General features: G+C 39.5%; 1 protein-coding gene and 1 pseudogene across 2 annotated transcripts in view; one reads left to right on the forward strand and one right to left on the reverse strand.

Annotated features, from left to right (window-relative positions):
* Window positions 1-22,612, reverse strand: part of MGA (MAX dimerization protein MGA) — a 167,294-nt gene extending 144,682 nt beyond the window's left edge. Inside the window, exon 1 of one of the 2 annotated variants that reach the window (XM_078448509.1) lies at window positions 22,519-22,612. The gene's annotated coding sequence lies outside the window, so the exon portion shown is untranslated. Of the gene's footprint in view, window positions 1-22,226; window positions 22,299-22,518 lie in introns of those variants that run through there. The other variant, XM_078448508.1, reaches the window with a different exon arrangement.
* Window positions 15,893-16,617, forward strand: LOC132669667 (small ribosomal subunit protein uS12 pseudogene; annotated as a pseudogene).
* Window positions 22,613-25,703: the final 3,091 nt, after the last annotated feature.

The following is a 25,703-nucleotide window of genomic DNA, read 5'->3' on the forward strand; positions in this document are numbered from 1 at the left end:
AGCACAAAGCCTGCTTCAGATCTTCTGTCCCCCCTCTCTCTGCCCTCCCGTTTCTGTGCTCTCTCGCTCTCTCTCTCAAAATAAACATTAAAAATTTTTTAAGAAAAAATAATTTAAAAAATTTTTAATGATTAGTTTAATGTTTATTTATTTTTGAGACAGAGCATGAGGGGGGAGGGGCAGAGAGAGAGGGAGACACAGAAGCTAAAGCAGGCTCCAGGCTCCAAGCTGTCAGCAGAGACCCAACCCAGAGCTTGAACTCATGAACTGCGAGATCACGACCTGAGCCGAAGTCGGAGGCTTAACCAGTGCACTGAGCTACCCAGGCACCCCAAAAATAATTTTAAAAATTAAAAGAATATGCTCAGGAAAAAAAAATATGCCAGGCAAACTCTTTCTTTAAAACCAAGTAATGATTTTATACTATGGTGATAGCAAAAAACAATGAAGCAATAAGGGAGGTTGCTTTAAACCTGGTTATCAGGAAAGACCTGAGAGGTGATTTAAATTGTGAACTGAATGACAGGAAGGAACCAGACTTAGAGAAGAACACTCAAGGCAAAGAGAAGGTAAGTCCAAAAGGCACTGAAGTGAAGACAAACAGCCCATTCAAAGAAAAGAAACAGCGTATGTGGCTACACCTTAGAGAATGAAAGGAAAGGTGGCAGGAGGTAAGGTTGCAGAGATAGGGAAAGGTAAGATCATGTAGCATGTTGTAGACCACAGTAAGGAATCTGAATTTTAGAAGCCATATTTTAACTATCTCATCTCTGTGCTTTAATTTCCACTCTCACTTCTTTTTTGGGGGGGGTGGGATCTTAAGTTTTTGTGTTCTTTTTTTAATGTTTATTTATTTTTGAGATAGGAGAAGGAGAGATGGTGAGCAGGGAAGGAGCAGAGAGAAAGGGAGACAGAGAATCCCAAAAGGTTCCCCACTATAAGAGAAGAGACCTACTTGAGGCTCAAACTCCCGAACCATGAGATCATGACCTGAGCCAAAATCAAGAGTCAAACCCTTAACCGAATGAGCCACCCAGGAGCCCCTCCATTCTCACTTCTCAATTTCAGCCCTTACTGCCTCACTTCAGGACTATACCACTATAATAATCTCCTAAATCTTCTTCCTAATTTTAGCTTCTTCCCACTCTAAGCCATTCTTATCACCACAGCAAAATCAAACATTTTTATAAAAGCAGTGTTACGCATTATCACTCTTCTGATCAAAAACCTTCCAAGGGCAACAAGATAAAAAAACCCATTCCTTAGTCAGAAGCTCAAAGTTCCCTGTAACAGTGCCTTAATGCTCTCCCCTTCTCTAACTGTACCTTCTATCACACCCCTAAACAAAATCTCATTCTAGCCAAACTGCTCCCTGACACTACATGTGTTTCCCACCATATGACCTTAGTTCACAGCATTCATTCTTCCACCTCCCCAAATGTCATACCCTTGACTCTTCTCTAAATCACCATTTTTTTCTGCAAAGTTCTACCTAAGTAGGGAGCAAGAAAGAAGAAAATTCCCATTGAGGAAATAACAAGAAGAAAGGCACAGAAGCTTGAATGTGTACATGATAATCACACACACATAAAAATAGTGTCTATGACTAGGTAAAGAAGACATGGCGAGATAATAGGAGATAAAGCCATTCAGCAGGCGGGGTAAGAATGCTGTGACCTTATGCAAATTATTTAACTTCTCTGGCCTTCAGTTTCTTCATGTGCAGAAAGAAAGCAGTAACAGTGCCCACATCACAGTATTGTGGCAATTTATTCACTCACTCAGCAAACATTTCCTGAGCACTTACTCTGTATGCCAGCATTGTTCTATGAGATGTAGAAACAGCAGTGAATAGGACAAACAAAAATCTCTGCCCTGTGGTACTTAAACGTTAATAAAGGAAACATCAAACAAGCAAAATAAATATATGATATGTTATCTAGTAATAAACGCTACAGAAAACAAAATAGAAAAGAGGGAAAGGGAAAAAAAGCAAAATTTGAATCAAGACATAGAAGAATTGAGGAAACAAGCCATGCAGGTCCAGACAGAAGACATCAGAAATGAAAGGGCATGATCAAGGAAAAACAAGGAGGCTAAGGAGATGGGCAGAGTAGAGGGTAAATGGTAAAAGATGGAGGTCAGAGAAGTTAAGAGGGGACCAGGTCAACATAGAACCCTACAGGCCACTGCAAAGATTTTAGCTTTCATTTTGCTAGAAATAGGAAGCCATTGGAGGGTTTTCAGCATGACATAACCTGACTTTAACAGCATTTTAACAGCCATCTCTGATTTAACAGCACCTGTCTAGCTGCTATTTTAAAATTATACTATAAGAAACCAAGGTCAGGACGAAGAGACCACTTAGGAAATTAAATTAGATAATGGCACTTAACACAATGCCTGGCATAGAAGTAGGTTATTTTTCCAGGAATGGGGATGAATTTCTCACACCTTTGGACCAAACACTAGTAAAATAACCAGCTGAATTTAAAGCTGCTGACGTTTGAGTGTAAGGCAAATGTATCTCATAATCTTAAGCTCATCAAAATTAAAACCTTTTGTTTAAGTTTATTTACTTCTTTTTGAGAAAACGAGCGAGCTAGCAAGAGAGGCAAAGACAAAATCCCAAGCAGGCGCCGCGCTACTAGCGCAGAGTCCCACGCAGGGCTCAAACTCACAAACCATGAGACGATGTCCCAAGCCAAAATCAAGAGACAGATGCTTAACCAAATGAGCCACCCAGGTGCCCCAGAATAAAAATGTTTAAATGACAGACGCTTTTTATGATTCCCTATTTCCCATAAAGACAATGCAGAAGTCTGATCTTATCCACGTTTACCAGCATGCCACTCTAAAGGCAAATGTCATTAAAAAAAAAAAAAAAAAAAAAAAATTTAAGGAGAATTTTAGGAAATAAAGTATGCTTCTATATAAAAATATTTCAGCTTAACCAACTGAACCACCCAAGTGCTCCAATAAATTAATATTATTGATCAGTGAAGTATTTCCGTTTTCCCTCAGCTTATTAGATTCCTTGGGATTACATATTGCTATAACTTTCTGACTATGCCACCTAATCACTGACATAATTGTTTTAAATACATCAAACTTAATCATAGCATTGGTAATTTTTATGCATATTATTAATTCAGAGGTTTTCCATTCCATTAATGTTACCTCCAAGAAAAATAACCTGCTCAAATGAGTTATTTAAAAATATTGTTATCAGTAGTAAATAAATATGTTCAAAAAAATAAAAATATTTCAATCTGGAAAAATCTGCTATTTCAAATGGCACCAATATTGGGTTACCTCTATTGATCTAATTATCTTAAATTCTCAGAGGCAATATAAAATGCTGGGTGCAAGAACTGGCACTATTTAAAATAAAAAGGCAGTTATAACACCTTAAAACAACTGAAAAGTAACGTCCAGTGCTGAAAAGCTTTCATTTTGAAAATATATATACACTTAACAGCTTGGAAAACACTATGATTGACATTAACACAAATAATCCTGGTAAGAGGTCACCCAGCGGGAAGAAAGGTACACGTGTACTCTGACCTCTCTAACTCAGGGAGTACAACTTGAGACCAAATTCTATGTGACTCTTATTTTCTCTATTTTCCCTAGAGAGAAAGGGCTCAGGGCTACAGGACTATCCCATTCCCATTCCTTTACCTTAAAATCTTCTAGTAACAAACACTTCAAGCTATCCCGGACTTTGTCTATGAAATCAAAACTCCACCAAAAAAAAAAAAAAGACTCCACACCATAGGAATCCTGCCAAAACCACTGAAAAAGGCATTTCAGTTTGTAAAATGATGATTACATCACCATTTAGTAAGTGCTTACTATATGCCAAGCATTGTTTTTAGCACTTTACATTCTTAATCTCATTAATCTTCAGAAAAGCCTGAGGTAGATTTTATTATCCCTATTGTACTGATAAGGAAAATGATGAGAATTTAAGCAACCTGTTAAGAGGCATTCAGAAGGGGGGGCGAGAGGGGTGTGGCGCGCCTGGGTGGCTCAGTGGATTAAGCATCCAACTCTTGATTTCGGCTCAGGTTATGATCTCAAAGTCATGAAATTGAGCCCCTCGTAGGTCTATGGGTGCGACGACAGTCTACGGAGCCTGCTAAGGATTCTCTCTCCCTCTCTCTCTGCCCCTCCCCTCTCAAAATTAATAAATAAAAACTTCAAAAATTCTGAAAGAAAATGACTTCCAACCTAGATTTCTATTATTCTATCTTCATGAATGGTAAAGGTCTATGATCAGGGTCATCAAACTACTTGGCCTAGTGTTTGTTTGTTGGTTAGTTGGTCTAATGTTTGTTTTTGTAAATAGTCTTACTGAAACACAGCCATGTTCATTCATTTATGTATCACCTATGGGTGCTTTTCTGATACAAGAGAACAGCTGAAATGTTGAGGCACAGACCCTCTAGCCCATAAAGCCTAAAATATTTACTATCTGGTCCTTTACAAAAAAAATTTGCCAACCCCTAGTCTATGAATATAAAAATCAATGACAACCAGGAAAATGGAGGGCCTATAGGAGTTGACAAGAATTTGAATATAATGTTGGGAAATCAGAATAAGACTATAATTCGCATTTTCCTGGGGGAAAAAACAGGTTTGCAATGTCACTTGAAGACAGTGCCCAAGAGATCAGTTTCTGATTTTTATCCAGGTACTTACCTCCTGCCTTTTCAGGAATTCTGAAGAAGGCCCCTAGGAAACATATAGTCATCATTAAATTATTTGGAGAATAATTGTAAAATGTGTAAATTTCCAGAGGTTTTATTTCTTTTATTCTCTGGCTACCCATCTTTTGAATTTTTTTTTTTTTTAAGTAAGCTCTATGTCCAATATGGGGCTCAAACTCACAATCTCAAGATCAAGAGTTACATGCTCTACCGACTGAGCCAGCCAGGCACTCCAAATGTTCTACTACTTATTACCACTTCTAGTGAAAGTGAACAGGGAAGACAAAAATACATGAAAGGCAAGCTGGCCAGTTCTAGTGTATTAGCAAGTAAACACACTGGGGAAAGAGTTAGCAATTCTTATAAAATGTATTAGGAAAACTAAATTTTTTCTCTTAAAGATTTTATTTTCAAGTAATCTCTATACTCAACATGGGGTTCAAACTAACAGTCCCATGATCAAGACTCACATGTTCTGAGTCAGCCAGATGCTCCTAGCAAAACTAAAATTTTAAATACCAACAAATTAAGTTCAACATAAGCCAACAGTGGGACACATCTGCAAAAAACTCTACAATGGAGGTATGGCATCCAGATCCTGAGAGGAAATAATTCCTCTATATGCTAAACCGGCATGCCTAAATCTGGACTAATATATTGTTTGGGGCATCATCTTTTTTAACATTTATCTTATTTTTTTATGTTTTATTTTATATTTGAGAGAGAGAGACAGAGCATGAGCAGAGGAGGGCAGAAAGACGGAGACAGGATCTAAAGCAGGCTCCAGGCTCTGAGCTGTCAGCACAGAGCCCGATGTGGGGCTCAAACCCACAAACCATGAGATCATGACTTGAACCAAAGTCAGACCCTTAACCGACCGAGTGACCCAAGCGCCCCTTTTAATGTTTACTTTTGAGAGTGAGAGAGAGCGAGTGCGTGCGTACACACACAAGTGGGGGAGGGGCAGAGAGAGCGGGAGACACAATCTGAAGCAGGCTCCAGGATCTGAACTGTCAGTGCGACGCGGCGCTCAAACCCACGAACTGTGAGATCATGACCTGATCCAGCTGACGCTGGACCCTTAACTGACTGAACCACTGAGGTATCCCTTGGGGCATCATGTTTTAAGAGGACCAAAGGAGGTCAGTAAAGGTGGTGAGAATATGCAGAACCTACAATGTATTAAACAAAGACTGAAATCATTGAGGGGCACTTGAATGGCTCAGTCAGTTAAATGTGGGACTTTAGGTCACTATCAGGTCACTATCTCATGGTTTCTGAGTTCCAGCCACAGGTGAGGCTCTGTGCTAACAGCTCAGAGCCTGGAGCCTACTTCAGGTTCTGTGTCTTCCTCTCTCTCTGCCCCTCCCCTGCTCACACTCTGTCTCTCAAAAATAAACATACATTAAAAAAGTTTTTTTTTAAATCATTGACAATTTTCTTAGTTTTTTTGTTTTTGTTTAATTTTAATAAGCATTACCAGAGCATTAAACATTAAAGCCATTAATTCATTAAATAATCAACAAGTATTTATTGAAAAACTACTATAGGCCAGGAACTGTTCTGGGACAAAAATCCCTCACCCTCTTAAAGCTTACTTTCTAGAGAGGAACACAGAAAATAAAACAAGAAATAACATAATTTCAGATACCTACAATCTTACCACTAACCATAACTCTGAATTCCCATATGCACATATATATTTTTATATATATTTAATTTTTTCATAATTTAAAGCAATAATCTTGGCATTTGGGGTTCTACTCTTCATTTACCATTAATTTGAGAACATATTTTCCAAGTTGCTACAGAGCTTTTAATTTTTTTTTTTTTTTTTTAAAGGAGGCTTCAAGACAGTGTGGTGCTTGAACCCACAACCCCGAGATCAAGAGTCAGATGCCCTATCAAATGAGCCACCTGGGCACCCCTGTATTTTCTACTTTTAATACTACAGTTTACTAACTATTCCTCTATTCTTTCACACATGTTATATCCAGCCTTTGCTGTAAGTGCAACAAAGGACCAGAATGGCCATCACTTCCTTCTCCAGAGGAATGTGGGCAGAATAGGCAGTGAGCTGTTGGTTTTGCAGCAGAATGACAAAATTGATAGCAACAGCCCACGACATTAGGACTAACATGCTTAAATAAGAAAGAAACAACCCATATCCAATCACTCCAGGCAAAACCTCAAGTATAAAAAGAATATGTGTTGAGGTGAGAGTAGGAGACCTGGGCTCTCTTCAGAACACTGCCTTCCTATTGGTAAGGATAGAATTCTGTGGCATGTGAGAGTGCACCACCAAGCCCAGAGGAACTTCCTCAAATTCCTGGAAAGTCTATGCAGAACCAACAAATCGACATCCAAAAATCAGTCACGAGCCACTGAACAGTCCACAAGAATTTGCAAGGATTTGATGATAATTGGTCTCAAAATCAAAAATGATTTTCATTATCACTGCCTAGAAAATTTAAGATGTGAGAAGATAATTTTTTTTATGAAGATAATGTAAAAGGGTCATTTGAAGGATGTCATGGAAGCAGGAATAAAATATTCCATATGCTCTAGAGGGTCCTGGAATGGAAGTTTCTGGACGGATGATTTCATGTCAGTACAAGGAAAAATCCCTGACCTCTAAAACCACACAACAATAATACAAGTTTCATCACAAAGCGGTAAGCTATCACCAGATATATTTAGCAAAAAGTGACTGATTGCCTTTTGTGGCTTTGTAAAGAAGACTCAAAATCTGACTGGGGTTTTTTGTTCTTGTTCTTTACCCGGATCTTCAATTCGGTTTGTTTCGTTTTATCAAAGTTATCCATGAACAGAGACTAAAGAGGTAAATACATACAATGGCTTTTTACAAAAGCCAGTTATCTTCCACTACAACAATTCCCCAATTCCCAGGGTCAAATTTTCAACTTTCATGGCTGATTCTTTTGGTATACATCTCCTTATCATTACATGTTTTTTTCTTCTTTTCTCCAGTTTTAGGCACCATTAACTTCCCACCATATGAGATCTAGCTCTCCTTCCTCTTCACATCTCCATGTACGTGCACACTTCCCATTCCCTAGTCTTCCCAATATAATTATATAATGCTAATTAAATCAACACTCAAGGTTCAGGGGCCCCTAGTGGGGCTCATTCAGTTAAGCATTCGACTCTTGATTTCAGCTCAGGTCATCATCTCACAGTTCATGGGCTCAAGCCCCAAGACTGGCTCTGCACTGACAGCATGAAGCCTGCTTGGGATTCTCTTTCCCTCTCTCACTGTCCCTCTCTGCTCTCTCACCTGCTCTTTCTCTCTCTCAAAATAAATAAACTTTAAAAAAAAAATCAAGGTTCATATAAATCCAAATCAAAAGTAGGCACGCAGTATACTTATTAGGCTAGGCTACACAAAGAGATCCCCAATTACCAGTCTGGTGAGTGAATATTCAGATCATTAATTAAGCCAGTTCCCTTCCAGAGTCATCCCAAGACTGAGGCTGACAGCAATTCTATCTTGAATACAAGGCTTCCGAGGCTGTCCCAGATGTTACATCCCATATAGCCACGGGAGGCAAACAAAAGAACACATGAGGGAGGTCAGGCCCACTACCATTCACATTCCACTAGAGAAAGTAAGTCATGAGATCTAATCAAACTACAATAGTGATTGGGGAATTCTGACTAGCTGTGTGCCCCCAAAAAAGGGAGAGCAAATTTGAGTACATAGTTAATGGTCTTTGCCCCATATACCATGATTACTTTTCTTCAAAAATAGTGAAAAAAATTGGAATGGACCTTAGAAACAGGTGGTAGAGGAAGAGGAAAGGAAGAAGGGAAAATAAATCAGTTAACTAAACCTAAAGGAAGGTTAATGAACATTCCAAAAAAAGGAGAGAAAAATTATAGGACGCCTGGAGGGCTCAGTCAGTTAAGCATCCAATTCTTGGTTTTGCCTCAGGTCAAGATCTTGCAGTTTTGTAGGATAGAGCTCATCAGGCTCTGTGCTGACAGTGCAGAACCTGCTAGGGATTCTCTCTCTCCTGCTCTCTCTGCCTCTCCCCCGCACACACACTCCCTCTCTCAAAATAAATCAACTTTAAAAAAGAAAAAAAAAAAGGGGGGAGGGGGCACCTATGGGTGGCTCAGTTAGTTGAGCAACCAACCTTGGTCAGGTCATGATCCCGCCATTTGTGGGTTCCAGCCCAACCCTGGGCTCGCTGCTGTCAGCGAAGAGCCTGCTTTGGATCCTCTGTCCCCTCTCTCTGCCCCTGCCCCACTTGCGCTCCTTCTCTCAAAAACTAAACATTAAAAAAGAGAGAGAGAGAGAGAAATTAAAAGGTGATTAATTTATTCAAGAAACATTCTCCTTTTGTTATGTACCACTCTCCACATTAAGTATAATAGACAACATACAGACTAACTGCAATGCAGTATCCTCAATTAGATCCTGGAACAGAATATGGACTTTAATAGAAAAACTAATGAAATCCAAGTCAAGTCTGGAGTTTACTAACAGTGATATAACAATATTGGTTTCTTAGTTTTGACAAATGTACCACAGTAATGTAAGAAGTTAACATTAGGGGAGGGGCGCCTGGGTGGCTCAGCTGTTGAGCATCCTACTCTTGATTTCAACTCAGGTCATGATCATGCAGTTTATGAGACGGATCCCTATATCAGGCTCTTTACTTACAGCACAAAGCCTGCTTGGGATTCTCTCGATCTCTCTCTCTGTTCCTTTCCATTTGCACTTCTCTCTCTCTCTCTCAAAATAAATAAACATTTAAAAGAAAAAAATGTAAACGTTAGAGTAAATTGGGTGATGGGTATACAGAAATCCTGTATGATCTTTGCAACCTTTCTATAAATCTAAAATTATTCCCAAAAAAGTATCTTAAAACATCAGTAATAATGGTTCAACCACTGCAGTGCCTCAAAAAATTAAGCAATATGATTCAACAATTCTACTTCTAGATATACACTCATAACAACTGAAAACAGAGGGGGGCCTAGGTGGCTCAATCAGTTAAGTGTCTCACGGCTTGTGGGTTTGAGCCCCGTGTCAGGCTCCATGTGGACAGCTCAGAGCCTGGAGCCTGCTTCAGATTCTGCTGTAAACAAAAAAAATGTGGTATCTACATACAATGGAATATTATTCACCCTTGAAAAGAAATTCTAACACATGCTATGACACGGATGAACCCTGAAGACATTAGGCTAAACGAAATAAGGTAGTTCCAAAAGGACAAATATTTTGCATGATTCCATTTATGGGAGGTACCTACAGTAGTTAAATTCATAGAGACAGAAGTAGAATGTGGTTTCCAGGGACTAGAGGGAAAGAACGGTAAGCTAGTATTTTCTGAATACAGAGATTCAGCTTAGAAAGATGAAAACTCTGGAGACGAATGGTGGTGACTGGTTGCACAATAATGTGAATGTACTTAATGTCAAAAATCTGTACATTTAAAAATGGTTACAATGGTATATTTTATATATATTTTACTACAACTTAAAAAAAAATACAGCTGTATATAAGCACAATGACAGAGGTCTGAACAAAATATTTCCATCACCAGAAAAAGATCTAAAACAAATTGTGACTTCACTGAGATTACGACATCTAAGGTAGTTTTGAGCAAAACAGTCACATTAGGGAAGAATACAGAAGGTAGGAGGTACTGAGTAAGACAGAGGCACAGCAAGTTTGGTACACTAGAGCAGGGGTCAGCAAACTGCAGCCCTATAAGTCATGTTCTCCCATGGGTTTTTGTACAGCCCACAAACTAAGAATGGTTTTTACATTTTAAATGGTTGAAAAAAAGTTAAAATAAAATTTTATGACATGCAAGAATTAAATGAAATTCCAATTTCAGCACCCATAAAGTTTTCCTGGAACACAGCCATAATCATTTGTTTACATGTTGTCTATGGCTGATTTCATGCTACCACAGCAGAGTTGCATAGTTGTGACAGAAACAATAAGACCCACAAAGCTTAAGGGGCACCCAGGTGGCTCAGTTGGTTGAGCATCTGACTTCAGCTCAGGTCATGATCTCACAGTTCATGAGTTCGAGCCCGCATTAGCTGTCTGTGCTGACAGCTTGGAGCCTGGAGCCTGCTTCAGATTCTGTGTCTCCCTCTTTTTCTGCCCCTCCTCTGCTCACGCTTTCTCAAAAATGAATAAACATTAAAAAAAAGTTTATTATCTTGCCCTTTAGAGAAAAAGTTTGCCAACCCCTGTCCACAGGCCTGTAAGTAGTACATGTAGTACAGATAAATCAAAGCTATGTATGGAGGGAGAAGCATGGCAAATGACATAAACTATACAGTAGCAGGCTTCATGTACTAAGCTAAAGAATCTGAACTTGTCTCAACTTGATTCCATTTATTCTGAGAAGTCACTGAAGAACTGTGTAGAGACTAATCTGATTAGATAAACCTTATGGAAAGACAATAGCCGCTTGCTTTTAAAGGTATCTAAGTTATTCATTTTATTTACTAAAAGAACAAAACTTTCCACTAAAACAAAAAGGCATAAAATAAAATAAGCCTAGATGCATATCAATAAGGTTAACAGTGATAGCATATTAAAAATTTTTATCTCCTGGGGTGCCTGGCTGGCTCAGTCGAGAGCATAAACTCTTGATCTCAGGGCTGGGAGTTCAAGCCCCACGTTGGATGCAAAAAATAAAATATTTTAAAAACTTTTTTTATCTCTTTCTTTGTGTTTATCTAGGTTTTTTAATTCTTCAAATCTGAATTATAAAACTGCTTTTGTAATCCAAATACAAAAATCAGTATTTTTAAACTCCTATTCACATACCCACAAAATTTGTTTCCTATGTTCTATAATCTTCTCCCCACCTTTAGATAGAAAAATACGTCTAGGAAAACCTACACATAGAAAAACTATTAAAGTATGCCACAGTCACACTTATAAAGGATAAATGACATTCTACCTTTTTCAAATTATGTATAATATTTGCTTTGCAGACATGAAAAAATAAAACGTTTGAATCCAAGTACTGGCAGGACAATCTCTTCCAACATAGGGCTTTTGTTATATCCAACAAAGAGCCAAATCAGTATCTTAATGAAACTAAAAATGTTAAAGGATAGGAGAAAATGCAGAGTTTGAAAATCAAAATGTTGAAAACTGATGCAAGATAAGACTGCATATAACCCTGAGAATATAATTATGTACTTAAGAAATGCAAACTCCTTGATTTATACCCCAGTACTTTGCACTTAATGATACACCGCTTGTTAAGATTATTTTTTAATGTTACGTTTCAGTTCTTCCACTAAGTTGTCAGATATTCATGTGCAGAGAACCATGTCTTTTATTTCTTTTGTGAGTCCCCCACAACACCTCATACAGTGCCCATATATGGTAGGTGTTCAATACATGCTTAGGACTGAATGACAAAATAATTAACCCTACTTTGAGCTCACAGACTGAAACCCTCACACCTACAATTTACACCACTAAGCCTCCCTCTACGCAACAATTTAATGGACATTCCTGGGGCGAGTACTGCTGATTCTACTGGATTTTTTACATTAGGCTTCTTCCTAGCAAAGAGCTCAAAGTACACGTGTAATGTTAAAATAGAATTCCTGACTACTGAGAAGGTGGGTGGGAAAGTAGGCAAGTGAAGGAAGAATCTATTATAAAAGCTCGCCTCCGAAGAAATAAGCATTATTCAGCCCTAGAGATTAAAACATTCCTAAAATGTCTCTGAATTAAGACTTCTGACACCATTTCATTAAACTTTGTACTAGCTAAATTCTATCACAATATCATTAAAACCAAAAACTGACCATTAAAAAAAAATCCTGAAAATCTCAGCTAACAATCTATACTACTGTGCATTGTAAGATCTAGTTGTAATTATTTACTCTTTTCCCAAAACAAAACTTCCAATCTTTTTCAGAGCATTATGATTGAACATCTACCACATGCTAAGCACTGAAAAAAAACAAATGAATAAAAAAACCAGTCAAAATATCAACTGATTTTGTGATCTGCTATAAATTAAAGTACCAACGACAGAGCTGAAGAAGCACCATGCAGTGAGGAGACAACTTCTGTGGAAATTACGCACCAAATTTAAGCTGGACATTGAAGACTGAGCAGGAGTTTGAGGCAAAAAGTAAGAAGGGGAGAAAGAGTACTCCTGGCAAATGCAGGGCTATATACAAGCAGAGCACACTGGGCATGGCAGGATATGGAGGGAGAGGGAGAGTTAGACAATGATGGGTCTGGTATGAAAGCTATGCAAGTTGGAATTTATGCCCCCAGGTAATGGACACAAAGTGGAAATCTTCAGGTAGGCAGTGACAAAAATCTGCAGAATCAGTTCATAAAACAGAAAGAGGTCATATTACAATCATCTTAAAGGCATGATTTAATACTGTACCATATAGACAAAGCTGAGTATTGGGGCGATGAAGATACAAAAGAAATCTAAGTATAACTTATTCCTCTGTCCATGCTTTCAACAGAGTCTCAGGGCTCAGTCACTGGCCCTCTTTACTCCCTGCCTGATCTTATGAGACCCATATTTTTAAAACACTATATACAGGGGCATCTGGGTGGCTCAGTCGGTTAAGTGTCCGACTTAAGCTCAGGTCATGATCTTACAGGTTTGTGAGTTCAAGCCCCGCATCAGGCTCTGTGCTGACAGCTCAGAGCCCGAAGCCTGCTTCAGATTCTGTGTCTCCCTCTCTCTTTCTGCCCCTTCCCCACTCATGCTCTGTCTCTGTCTCTCTCTCTCTCTCAAAAAGAAATAAACATTAAAAAACTAAAAAAAAAAAAAACCACTATATACTGATGGCATCCCAAATGTATATTATATTCACGGACCTGACTTTAACTCTAAGCTCCAGACTTAAACAGTCAACTGCTTCCTCAGTGGTTATTACTAGATATCTAGTAATATCTCAAACTCAACACTATCCAATTCAACTCTTCATAGTAAACCCCAAACTAACTAACTCCTTCTAGTTTTCACCTCTGTACATGGCACCAGTTGCTACAGCTAAAAAATTTATCATCTTTGATTCCCTCTTTCTCTCATCTCCCACAACTAACCTATCAGCAAATTCTATTCCTTCTACCTTCAAAATGTACCCTGAATCGGACCCCTTCTCACTGCATCACTGCCTCCCTGATCCAAGCCATCATACTGCATCTTACCATTCCAGTGACTTCCTATATGGTCTCCTACTATCCCTCTTATCTCTATAGCAGTCAAAGTGACCTTTTTAAAACATAAATTAGGCTGTGTCATTTTTCTTTATAAAACTGTCCAATGAATCCCATCACACTTAGAATGAAATACAAAGCCCTTCTGGTGTACCAGACTCTATACCATTTGAAACCACCAACTACCCAGTATCATTTCCTACCACTGTATCCCACCACCACCACTTCCAATTATTACTCCAGCAAGAATCTCCCAACTATAGCACACCAGCCTTTTCGCACTTCCTCGAAAATCACAAACTGATTCTCACCTCAGTCTTTGCATTAGTATTCTCTCACACCATTTGAAATGATCCACGGTGGTATGGCACACTCCCTATCATTCAGGTCTCTTTATGCTCAAGCCTTCATATTATGCTCAAGCTTTCAGAGATAATATAGAAACATTACCTGACAACCTATCTAAAAGAACCACTAAACCCACCACCACCACTCACTCTTCTCTCATAATATTTTCTTCACAGCATTTTTATAATATCGGAAATCATATTATTTATTAGTGTCTAACTAGAATATAAATTCCATGAGAGAAAGGACTTATTCACTGTTCAATCCTTAGACTTAGTATAATCATTGGCATACGACAGGGCTCATTATTTGTTGTTGAATGAACAAATTAACTTAATTGGTCTAATCTTAAGATTTTTAATTTATTTTTTATTCTGAGAAAGAGTATGCAACCAGAGGAGGGGCAGAGAGAGAGGGAGAGAAAATCCCAAGCAGGCTCCACACCATCAGCACAAAGCTCGATGCAGGAATTGATCCCACTAATCAAGAGATCACAGCCTGAGCTAAAACAAAGAGACGCTTTACCGACTGAGCCACCCAGGTGCCCCTGATCTTATTTATGTTTTTCTCCTGTCATGAATAACTAATTGCTTCCCCACTTTTGGATTTAGATCTATTTCACAATTATCAGGCTTTTCTTCCTAGAACAGAGATATAAAATAGTTTAAAGACTGTTAAAACAAGCCATACTATACTAATGCCTTTAATTCCTTTCTATAATTAGCCCTGTCAGCAACTTGTTCAGTTATTTTGACTATAACTTCCATTATCCTTTCTACATTATCAGAATTTTCAATGTACTGATTATACATGCTATAAATATTGACAGATATAACCATAAAGAAGGTTATAACATTTTTTGCATTGCAAGTAACACAAGTTGGTTTTTTGTTTTGTTTTAATTTTTTTTTTTTAACGTTTATTTATTTTTGAGACAGAGAGAGAGCATGAACGGGGGAGGGTCACAGAGAGAGGGAGACACAGAATCTGAAACAGGCTCCAGGCTCTGAGCTGTCAGCACAGAGCCCGACGCGGGGCTCGAACCCACGGACCGTGAGATCATGACCTGAGCCGAAGTTGGACGCTCAACCGACCGAGCCACCCAGGCGCCCCTGTGTTGTTTTTTTGTTGTTTTTTTTTTTTTTAAGAAAAAGTACAGAAAAAGAAATACAGAAAAGCAAACATTTGAAAAACAAATTCAGGAGTGCCTGGGTGGCTCAGTCAGCTAAGTATCCAACTTCTGTTCAAGTCATGATCTCACAGATCCTGAGCTTGGGCCCCGTATTGAGCTCTCTCCTGTCAGGATGTAGCCTGCTTTGGATCCTCTGTCTCCCTCTCTCTCCTCCTCCACTCATTCTCTCTCAAAAATAAAATAAACATTAAAAAAACGTATTTCAAAATATGCTTTAAAAAAACTCACAGGCAGGTGATGAAGGTCGACACCAAGAGTAATAAGTCATGCTGATAGTCTGTACTCTAACCCCAATCAATAATGAGAAAAATACCAAACCCCAAATGAGGGACACATTACAAAATACTGACCAGTATGCCTCAAAACTGCCAAGATTATCAAAAATAAATTCTGAGTTCTTTTGCTCAGGCCCATGGCACTGGCAGAATGGGCAAATGTCATGGTCTTCATACTGCCAAGAAGCTCCATAGCCACAGATGGGATCAGAAGTGGCATGGTAAACAGTACAAGCAAGCCCATTTGGGCACAGCCCTGCAGGCCAACCCTTTTGGAGGCACTTCCCATGCAAAGGGAATTGTGCCGGAAAAAGTAGAGGTTGAAGCCAAACAGCCAAATTCTGCCATCAGGAAGCATGTCAGAGTCCAGCTGATCAAGAATGAAAAAAAAAAAAAAAAAAAAAAAAAATCACAGCCCTGTACCCAACGATGGTTGTCTGAATTTTATTGAAGAAAATGATGAGGTTCCAGTTGTGGGATTTGGTCACAAAGGTCATGCTGTCAGTGACATTCCTGGAGTTTGTGTTACGGTTGTCAAAGTAGCCAATGTCTCTCTTTTTGCTTTGTACAAAGGCAGAAGGAAGAATCAAGATGATAAGTTTTGATAGTAAAAACATGACAATAAATTTTCATATGCCAAAAGACAGTCTGAGAAGCTATCATAGCTAAAAGGATCTCAAAGAGACATAATTACTCAAAGTATTGTGGCTGTGTAATGGTGCTAAAAGGCAATAGCTTACTGTGAACTCTCTGGAGATGCCTTGGAAGATCAAGCAATCAGCTTTGTTTGCAGTGAAGCTATAGCCATCTTGATAGCACATTCCTTATTTGTTTTCACTTTTTCCCTACCTCATTTCCTTTTCCCCTCTCACACCTTCTTCCCTGGAATTTCATCCATTAATAAAGAATTAGTATACCAGCATTATCAACAATAGCCAAATTATGGAAACTGCCCAAGTGTCCACTGATTGGCGAATAGATAAAGAAGATGTGAGGGGCACATGGGTGGCTCAGTTGGTTGAGCGTATGACTTCTGCTCAGGTCATGATCTCACAGTTCATGGGTTCGAGCCCCAGATCGGGCTCTGTGCTGACAGCTTGGAGCCTGGAGCCTGTTTCGGATTCTGTGTCTCCCTTGCTCTCTACCCCTCCCCCACTCATGCTCTGTCTCTGTCTCTAAAAAATGAATAAACCTTAAAAAAAAATTTTAAAAAAGAAGATGTGGCATACATACACACACGCACACACATGCACACGATGGATATTACTCGGCCATAAAAAAAAGAATGAAATCTTGCCATTTATGATGACATGGATGGAGCTAGAGAGTACCATGCTAAGCAAAATAAGTCAGTCAGAGAAAGACAAATACCATATGATTTCACTCATTATGTAGAATTTAAGAAACAAAACAAATGAGGGGCATCTGGCTGGCTCAGTCAGTGGAGTATACAACTCTTGATCTCGGGGTTGTAAGTTCAAGCTCCACACTGTATGTAGAGACTAATTAAATAGATATTTAAAAAACAAAAACAAATAAGCAAAGGAAAAAACAAAAAACAAGAGACAGGCAAACCAAGAAATAAACTCTTAAACTACAGAGAACAAGCTGATGGTTACCAGAAGGGAAGAGGGTGGGGATGGGAATAGTTAAATACTTGATGGAGTATTATGATGAACACAGGGGTGATGTAAGGAACTGATGAATCATTATATTGTAACTAATATTACATTGTGTGTTAGTTAACCAACTGGAATTTAAATAATAAAAAGCATTGGTACATTAAAAAACTTTTTTGTGTGGTATCCTGGAATAGAAAAAGGACATTAGAGGGGCACCTGAGTGGCTCAGTTAAGAGCCCAACTCTTGGTTTAGGCTCAGGTCATGATCTCACAGTTTCATAAGTTCAGCCCCACATGGAGCTGTACATTGGCAGTATGGAGCCTGCTTGAGATTCTCTGTCTCTTTCTCTCTGTCCCTCCCCAACTCATGCTGTCTCTGTCTCTCTCAAAATAAATAAATAAGCTTCAAAAAAATACAAAAGAAAACAAAACGTCATTAGATAAAACTAAAGAAATCTGAGGCACCTGGGTGGTTCAGTCAGTTAAGTGTCCAACTCTCGGTTTTGGCTCAGGTCACCATTCCATGGTTCCTGGGTTCGAGCTCAGCTGATTTTGGCTCGGGTCATGATCTCAAAAGTTTCTGAGTTCGAGTTCGGCACTGAACTTGGGTTCATCAAACTTGGGATTCTTTCTCTCTCACTTTCCTTCTGCCTCTCCCGTGGTCGCACACACACTCTCTCTCTCTCAAAATAAATGAATAAACTTAAAAAAATAAAAACTAAAGAGGTGCCGCCTGGGTGGCTCAGTCATTTAAGTGTCCAACTTTAGCTCAGATCATGATCTCACAGCTCGTAGGTTCCAGCCCCATATCAGGCTCTGTGCTGACAGCTCAGCACATGGAGCCTGCTTCAGATTCTGTGTCTCTCTTTTCTCTCTCTCTCTTTGCCCCTCCCCAGTTTGCACTGTCTCTCTTAAAGATAAATGAACGTTAAAAAATTAAAAAATGAAATCTTATACTACAGACTTTAGTTAATAATAAATCAATATTCATTGGGGTTCATTTTTTACAACATATATACCATACATAAGATGTTAACATGGAAAACTGGGTGTTGGATATATGGAAACTACATTGTCTTTAGTTTTTCTATAAATCTAAAACTGTTCTAAGAAAATGTTTATTCTTTTAAATTCATACAAAAACCCTACCAAGCAAATGAAATCACCATTACTTTACATTTGAAGTATGCCATTTTAATTTTTTTTAATGTTTATTTATTTTTGAGAGAGACAGACAGAGCATGAGCGGGGGAGGGGCAAAGAGAGAAGGAAACAGAATCTGAAGCAGGCTCCAGGCTCTGAGCTGTCAGCACAGAGTCTGATGTGGGACTCAAACTCACTGCGAGATCATGACCTGAGCTGAAGTCAGATGCTTAACCAATGGACTTAGCCACCCAGTCGCCCCTGATGTATGCCAGTTTATTATTTTTATTTTTGACAAAGACAGAGTGTGAGCTAAGTAAGGGCAGAGAGAGAGGAAGAGACAGAATCCACAGCAGGCTCCAGGCTCTGAGCTATCAGCACGGAGCCTGATGCAGGACTTGAACTCACAAACTGTGAGATCATGACCTGAGCCGAAGTCGGACGCTTAACCAACTGAGCCACTCAGGCGCCCCTGATATATGCCATTTCAGACTTTTATGTAAATTTTAGACTTATAGACACATATAGGCATAATCCTACGAAAATGTGATCATACTGCATATAATTTCATAACTTTTTTTTTTACTTAACAAAATATATGCTTTTAAGTCATTAGATCATGCCTATTGGCTATAAGGTATTTTCCTCTATAAAAGTACCATATTTACTTAACCAATCCCCTATTATTTAACATTTAAGTTTTTCCAGATTTTAGCTATTATAAAAAATACTACAAAGACAACTCTTAAATAAACATCTTTACAAACTTACAAATTAACCAAGAGAAGCTGGTGAGTCAAAGGGCACACAGGTTTTTAATGCTTTCAATAGGGATAGCCAAAATGCCCTTCAAAAAGGATATTCAAAGATAAATATGCACTAACAGTAGCGTATGTGTGCGAATTTCCTCACTCCTATGCCAATACAATATTAACAGTTTATTACATACATGCAAACCTGCCAGACTAAGTGGGGGAGAGTGGAGCAAGTTGTTCTGTGTTACTTGTTTATAAATGAAAAATAATGTTTTTATCTTTATTATTTTCATTTCTCTATGTATGTGATCTATCTAGTCACGTCTTTTGCCCATCTACTAGATATATTAAGATTATACTTGTAAGTCCAACACATGATGCAAAAATTTCCCCCCCACATCTGCCTAGCATTGCTCATCATTGGATCCCCTACACCTGAGAAAATGCCTGGCACATGGTAAGCACTCCATAAATATGTTAAAACCAATACTAAGCGAATAAATTTGTCTTCATAATGTTTTTACCAACTACAGGTTGTTTATTCAAACAATATCCACCATTTTATGGATTCTGCCTTTACAGTCATGCTTAAAACAGCTCATCCCATTTCAAGATTCGAAAAATGTTTACCCATTTTTTTAAAGTAGTAATCCTCTGACTTCACTTTTTTTTTTTTAAGATTTCATTTTTGGGGTGCCTGGGTGGCTCAGTTGGTTAAGTGTCCGACCTTGGCTCACAAGTCATGATCTCACAGTTCATGGGTTAGAACTTCACCTTGGGTTCTGTCCTGACAACTCAGAGCCTGGAGCCTGCTTCAGATTCTGTGCCTCCCTCTCTCTACCTCTCTCCCACTCGTGCGTGCGTGCTCTCTCTCAAAAATAAACACAAAATTTTAAAAAAATTATTAAAGTTTTTATTTTTAGGTAATCTCTAAACCCAACATGGGGCTCAAACTTACAACCACAAGATCAAGGGTCACATGCTCTACCAACAAAGCCAGCCAGATGCCCGACTTCACATTTTATATTTAAATATTTAATTCATGTTGATTTCATTTACATTTTAAGATTCCATTTTATTTTCTTTTCAAACAGCCAAATGTTCCAACACAATTTTGAAATTCCTTCTCAACTAATGTGAAATGCCATCTTTATAATACTAAATAGCTTTATATACTTCTAAATTTATTATTGTTTCACTACTCTATTCCAGACCTACTGCTGTTTTATCATAGTTTTATTTGTATAATCACTAGTACAAGACCCCCCCCCACACACACACACACACACACACTTTACTTTCAAAATGATTCTTACTTTACAGATTCATTCTTCCAAATGAACTTTATAATCATTCTGTCAAATTTTCAAAAGGTAATACGGTTGGAATTCTGTGAAATTACCAACCATATGAGCTAGTTCAAGTTAATCTCTGTCGCTATTTTCCTTGTTGGTAAAATGGAGAAAATAGTACCCACATTATATAGGTTTGTTAACAAAAGTAAATGAATCAAGATATATAAAGTATTAAGCTAAAAAGATGTTAACAATCATAATTGTTCAAAAATGGTAACTACTGTTATAAAGATTACTCAAAAAAGGTTTTCCAGACTGTGCTCCCACAAAATTCAAAGGCCCTTTAAGATACATCAAAGGGTAGGACAAAACATAAGAAGTGATATGAAAAATACATAATTAATGTCTGCCTCATTTCATTAAAGCCCTGACCCTTGGTAAAATGAAGAGCTGGGAGCGAAAACCATGAAAAACATCAAAGGCTGGTGGCAAGGAAGCCTCAACAATTTTACAAATATTGGCCAACCAAGTGGAGAAGACGACTTCTAGGTCCTTCTAGTCAGTCTTATGGGGCATTAGCAAATCCCTTCTAACTACTGGTTTCCAAGCTCCACAGTTAAAGAACAATACTACTTACCTCTTGATTTCTTTCCAGGAAACACAGAGACTAGCCCTCTAAAAGACAGACTACTTTTCACATTACTGAGTGGGAAGGCACAGAGTATAAATGCAATTGATAAACATGGACAAATATGCCCAAAATATTACAAGAAATTACCTCCAGTTTTCCTACATCACTGCAGTAATGGAAGGGATAGTGTGTGGGGGGGTGGTTCTTCTTGTGGGGAGACAGGCTCGTCTCATTTCGTTGTTAATTCTTTTGTTATCTGCATAACACTGTGGGATTAGGTAGAGGTCACATACCACAGGGAGGACTTAAAAAAATCCTACACAGAATACAAATGAGAAAATGGAAGCCGAGAATGGCAACAGGACTTGATCATTACGAAAGAAGCCAAAGGCCTAGACGCCAGAACCCCTAATTCCCAGACCACAGCTCATTCCACTACACCAAACAGCCTCTCGCCGACGCTTGCCACGCTTCGAAGTGGGAGGAGCAAAAGCAGACGGATCAGACCGCAGCAAAGACGCTAAAGAAAACCACAGGTCGGCTCAGTCAAAGGCACGTGACTGGCCACGCCTCTCCACCCTCCCCTACCACCCTCCCCCTTCCCCGCGCCAGCAGCACGCGCTGCCAACCTCATCATGTGACCTTCACGCGGCCCCAACGCTCCCCCTGCTAGGCGACTCTTTCCAGCAGCCATTTTGCCGAGAACTTGTCGTCCGTGCTCACAGAAGGGCAGGACGCCACGAAAACCCGTGGCCAGATTTTACAGGCTGCACACGCGCTTCGAAAGAGCGCTCGCGCCGTGAGGACTGAGCCGAACCTCATTGAACACGTCGCACCCCGGGGCGCCGGGGAAAGCTGTGGGTGCGCCTCAGCCTGCGATTGGCTGTGGCGTCCACGTGACGCCACTGCCCCCCCCATTTTCCCCTACCCCCCCCCCCACAAAAACACCCAAACAGACTCTTAACACCTCGCGCCAAGTACACGCCACTGGGCGCGTGGGACCAACGGGGCGCGTGGCAACTAAGGCGCCTGCGCGTACCTGCCAGGGCCGATCGGAACGGGCCCACGCGCCGCTCCGCTCACGGGTCCCGGAATCCTCGCGCTGCCGGACCACCCGGCTAGTCATTGGCTGCCAGGTTTGGTCACGTGTTTAGCTCAGGCCCACCCCTAACCGCTAATCACCTGGCACCGTGCTCGAAGCGGCGCCGAAAGTCATTCGCACGCGGAAAGGGAGGGTAGTTAAAGGACCTCCTTTTTCGCCGCTTTGGAGTTACGTTCATAAAGGGGAAACGAGAAAGCCGGGTCTCAAAACTAAGTAAGCTCACACCTACCGGCTTAACTTCGCGTGCCTCTCCAGGAGCCGAGAACCATCGCCCTTGGGCGCTCCCCGATGCACGCCGGGATACGTCTGGCGCCCCTCAGTGTGCTGCAGAGCATGCCGGGAAAGGCACCTCTCCCGATTTCCTGGCTCTCACCTCCAGGGTGTTCCTTTCATGTCCCCTTGAAAGCCTGGTTCTTGGGCTGGGAATGAGGCGACTTCAGTAATTATGGGAATGTGACTGGATGTGAAGAGGCACTCTCAGTGCCCCCTTCCCCCACTTGTTCCCTTTCTGTGGTCTTGGGGAAACCGCTTAACCTTTCTTCATGGAGCCTGCATTTAGTGCCTGCTGAGTGCTTTTGTGAATATTGCAAAAAAACAAACAAACACACAGTGAGAGTACTTGCCTACAATGAAACTACCAGCTTTTTATGGTCAGTGGAAAACAATGCTAATTTAAGTACAACTTAACTGCAAATCCCACTAGGGAGTGGAAATAATGCTTGAAGTTTCTCTTAGGATAGAAGACAAGACTTTTCTTGCTAACCTTACAGCTATTGTTGGGGAAAGTGGGGGTAGACAGAGCAGGAGGTATTTTAAAGGGGCTAGAGATGTGGCCATATTACATTTTATGGTTCTACTTGTTCTAGCTATGGTATATTGGAACCAAGAAAAACACCATCCGCTAATACTGAAAAAAGGTGGTCTTAGATCGTAAGGAGTTAATTTTGTAGTATTCACAGGCTGACCTCCAGGCCAAACCCTGATATTTTACTCCCAGAAAGCCCCCAATTAGAACAATTCATATCTCTTTTGCTATGAACTCCAGTCCTCAGCTCTTCTGATTTCAAAGCTATTTTTTCAGTTAACAAAGGGATGATTAAGCCTGGGGAATTTGACTAGCATTGGTCAGACTGACAAGAGTGCTGATTTATAAAGTAGAAATTAAATGTATTAATTAACAATGTGGTTACTGAGCCAAAACACAGTTTGGGGCACCCTTTTCTTGTTTCAAGATAGTCAATAAGCCTATTTAATCAGAAAAGTATTGGGGCACCTGGGTGGCTCAGTCAGTTAAGTGTCTGACTTTGGCTCAGGTCATGATCTTGCAGCTCCTGAGTTCAAGTCCCATGTGGGGCTCCATGCTGACAGCTCAGAGGCTCAGAGCCTGGAGCCTGCTTTGGATTCTGTGTGTGTGTGTGTGTGTGTGTGTGTGTGTGTGTGTCTTTTTGTCTCTCCCCTAGTCACACTCTCTGTCCCTCTTTCAAAATAAACATTAAAAAAGAAAAGAAAATTGTTTTCTGACTATAAAATCAAAAGAAAGGGAATTAGATGATTACATGTAGTAAAACCATAAGGGGCCCCTGCCTGGCTCAGTCGGTACAGCACGTGACTCCTGATCTTGGGGTTGTAAGTTTGAGTCCCACCTTGGGTGTAAAGGTTACTTTTTTAAAAAAACCTTTAAAAACCTAAAACCATTAAATTATAAGCAAAACTATGTTAAACTTGAAGTTATAAAACACTCCAATATACTTGATTACATTCAATCCTAACAACGTCCACGAGAACAAAGTACTATACTAATATTACCATCTCCTGAAACGATCTTGAGTGGGAAACTGGAAAATGTGTTTTAATATGTTCTCCAAATGATTTTGATGCACAAGTTTGGGGTCTGTTGGCTATAGTTGAAAGAGCCCAGGCCTTGAAGTCAGACCCATCTGGGTGAACCTGCATATCTCTCCTTTACTGTACGTTGACCTTGAACAGGTTTTTTAACTTTCTGAGCCTCAGTTCCTGTAAGTGCAGGTTGGGGGCAATCACACCTATTCTTCGACTGTTATGATGATTCTGAGATAGAAATATTTAAATTTTTTAATGTTTATTTATTTTTGAGAGAGACACACAAATCTTGAGCAGGGGAGGGGCAGAGACAGAGGGAGACAGAATCTGAAGCAGGCTCCTGGCTCTGAGCTGTCAGCACAGAGCCTGACGTGGGGCTCGAACTCACAACCCCGAGATCATGACCTGAGCCGAAATCGGATGCTTAACTGACTGAGCCACCCAGCTACTCCGAGATAAAAATATTTTAAAACACCTGTCACAGTCCCTGATGCATTGGAGGCATTCTGTAAATGTGACTACTAGTTAATTGTAAAGGTTGTATTCTAACCAGTGTCCTGTACTCTGTCCAACAGCACACTCTTGAATCCTTTTTTCTCCACTATTCTGTTTCTCCCCTAGACAGTGCTAGAGGCACACTAACAGATTCTTACACTGCAGATCTTTTTTAGACTTTGGTGACTGTTGCCCATCTGTTGGTGCATATTGTTACATTATCTCCCGCCTTCGTTTCAAGTTTTTTTTTTTCTCTTAACTAATGTTAAAATGCCGAACTGTAGACATTACTGAAGTAAAATAATGATGATACAGAGATACTTAGAGAGTGGAGGGGGCACTTAGAGAGTGGAGGAGTGTTTTGTTTCAAGTAGGTTAAAAATTGTTTACATTTAAATACCTCAGAGTGAAGACATCCTCAAAATTTGCTCTTCATTTATATAACACAATATTTTAGATGTTCCCTTCCCAGTCTCCTTCCAATGGTTTCTTTTTCAGTATCTTCATACGTTTCTAACAAAAAGAGGGTTTAGCTGAAGCGAGTTTCCCACAGACATCTGAAATTTAATATTTCCTAAGTGAAACTACCCATCCCTTCACTTTACACACCAGCTACTACTGCCTTCCCTTACATAGGCAATTACACCACCATTCCAGTAAGTCTCTCGGTCTAGGAAACCTCCTAATGGAATTATAAGGATAATTCCTTATCTGTTCCTTCTCATCTGTTTACCACATTTAATTGGTCAAAAAGTTCTATTTCTAATACTTAAACATCTTTTAAGTCCAAACCCTAATTTCCACTTCTTCCACCATTATATTAGTTCAATCCTTATCTTTATCAGACGCTACAAATATAAATATAAATATTTCATTATAATGATAATAGCAAGTTAAAGTTGATTTCAGAATACAAAACGTGTCACTTGCACTGTTTTACAAGAGACCAGTAAAAGGTTTGCAATGTCCTACACGGTGAATGCTCTTTATAAAAATGAGTGAAATAAATTTCTTTAATATGAGTAAATATATCTAATTATATTCTGTAGGAAATTATATGGTCTGGAAGTTTTGGACAGA

This window comes from Panthera onca, chromosome B3 (genome assembly GCF_046562875.1).
Source record: "Panthera onca isolate mPanOnc1 chromosome B3, mPanOnc1 haplotype 2, whole genome shotgun sequence".
Classification (NCBI taxonomy): Eukaryota; Metazoa; Chordata; class Mammalia; order Carnivora; family Felidae; genus Panthera; species Panthera onca.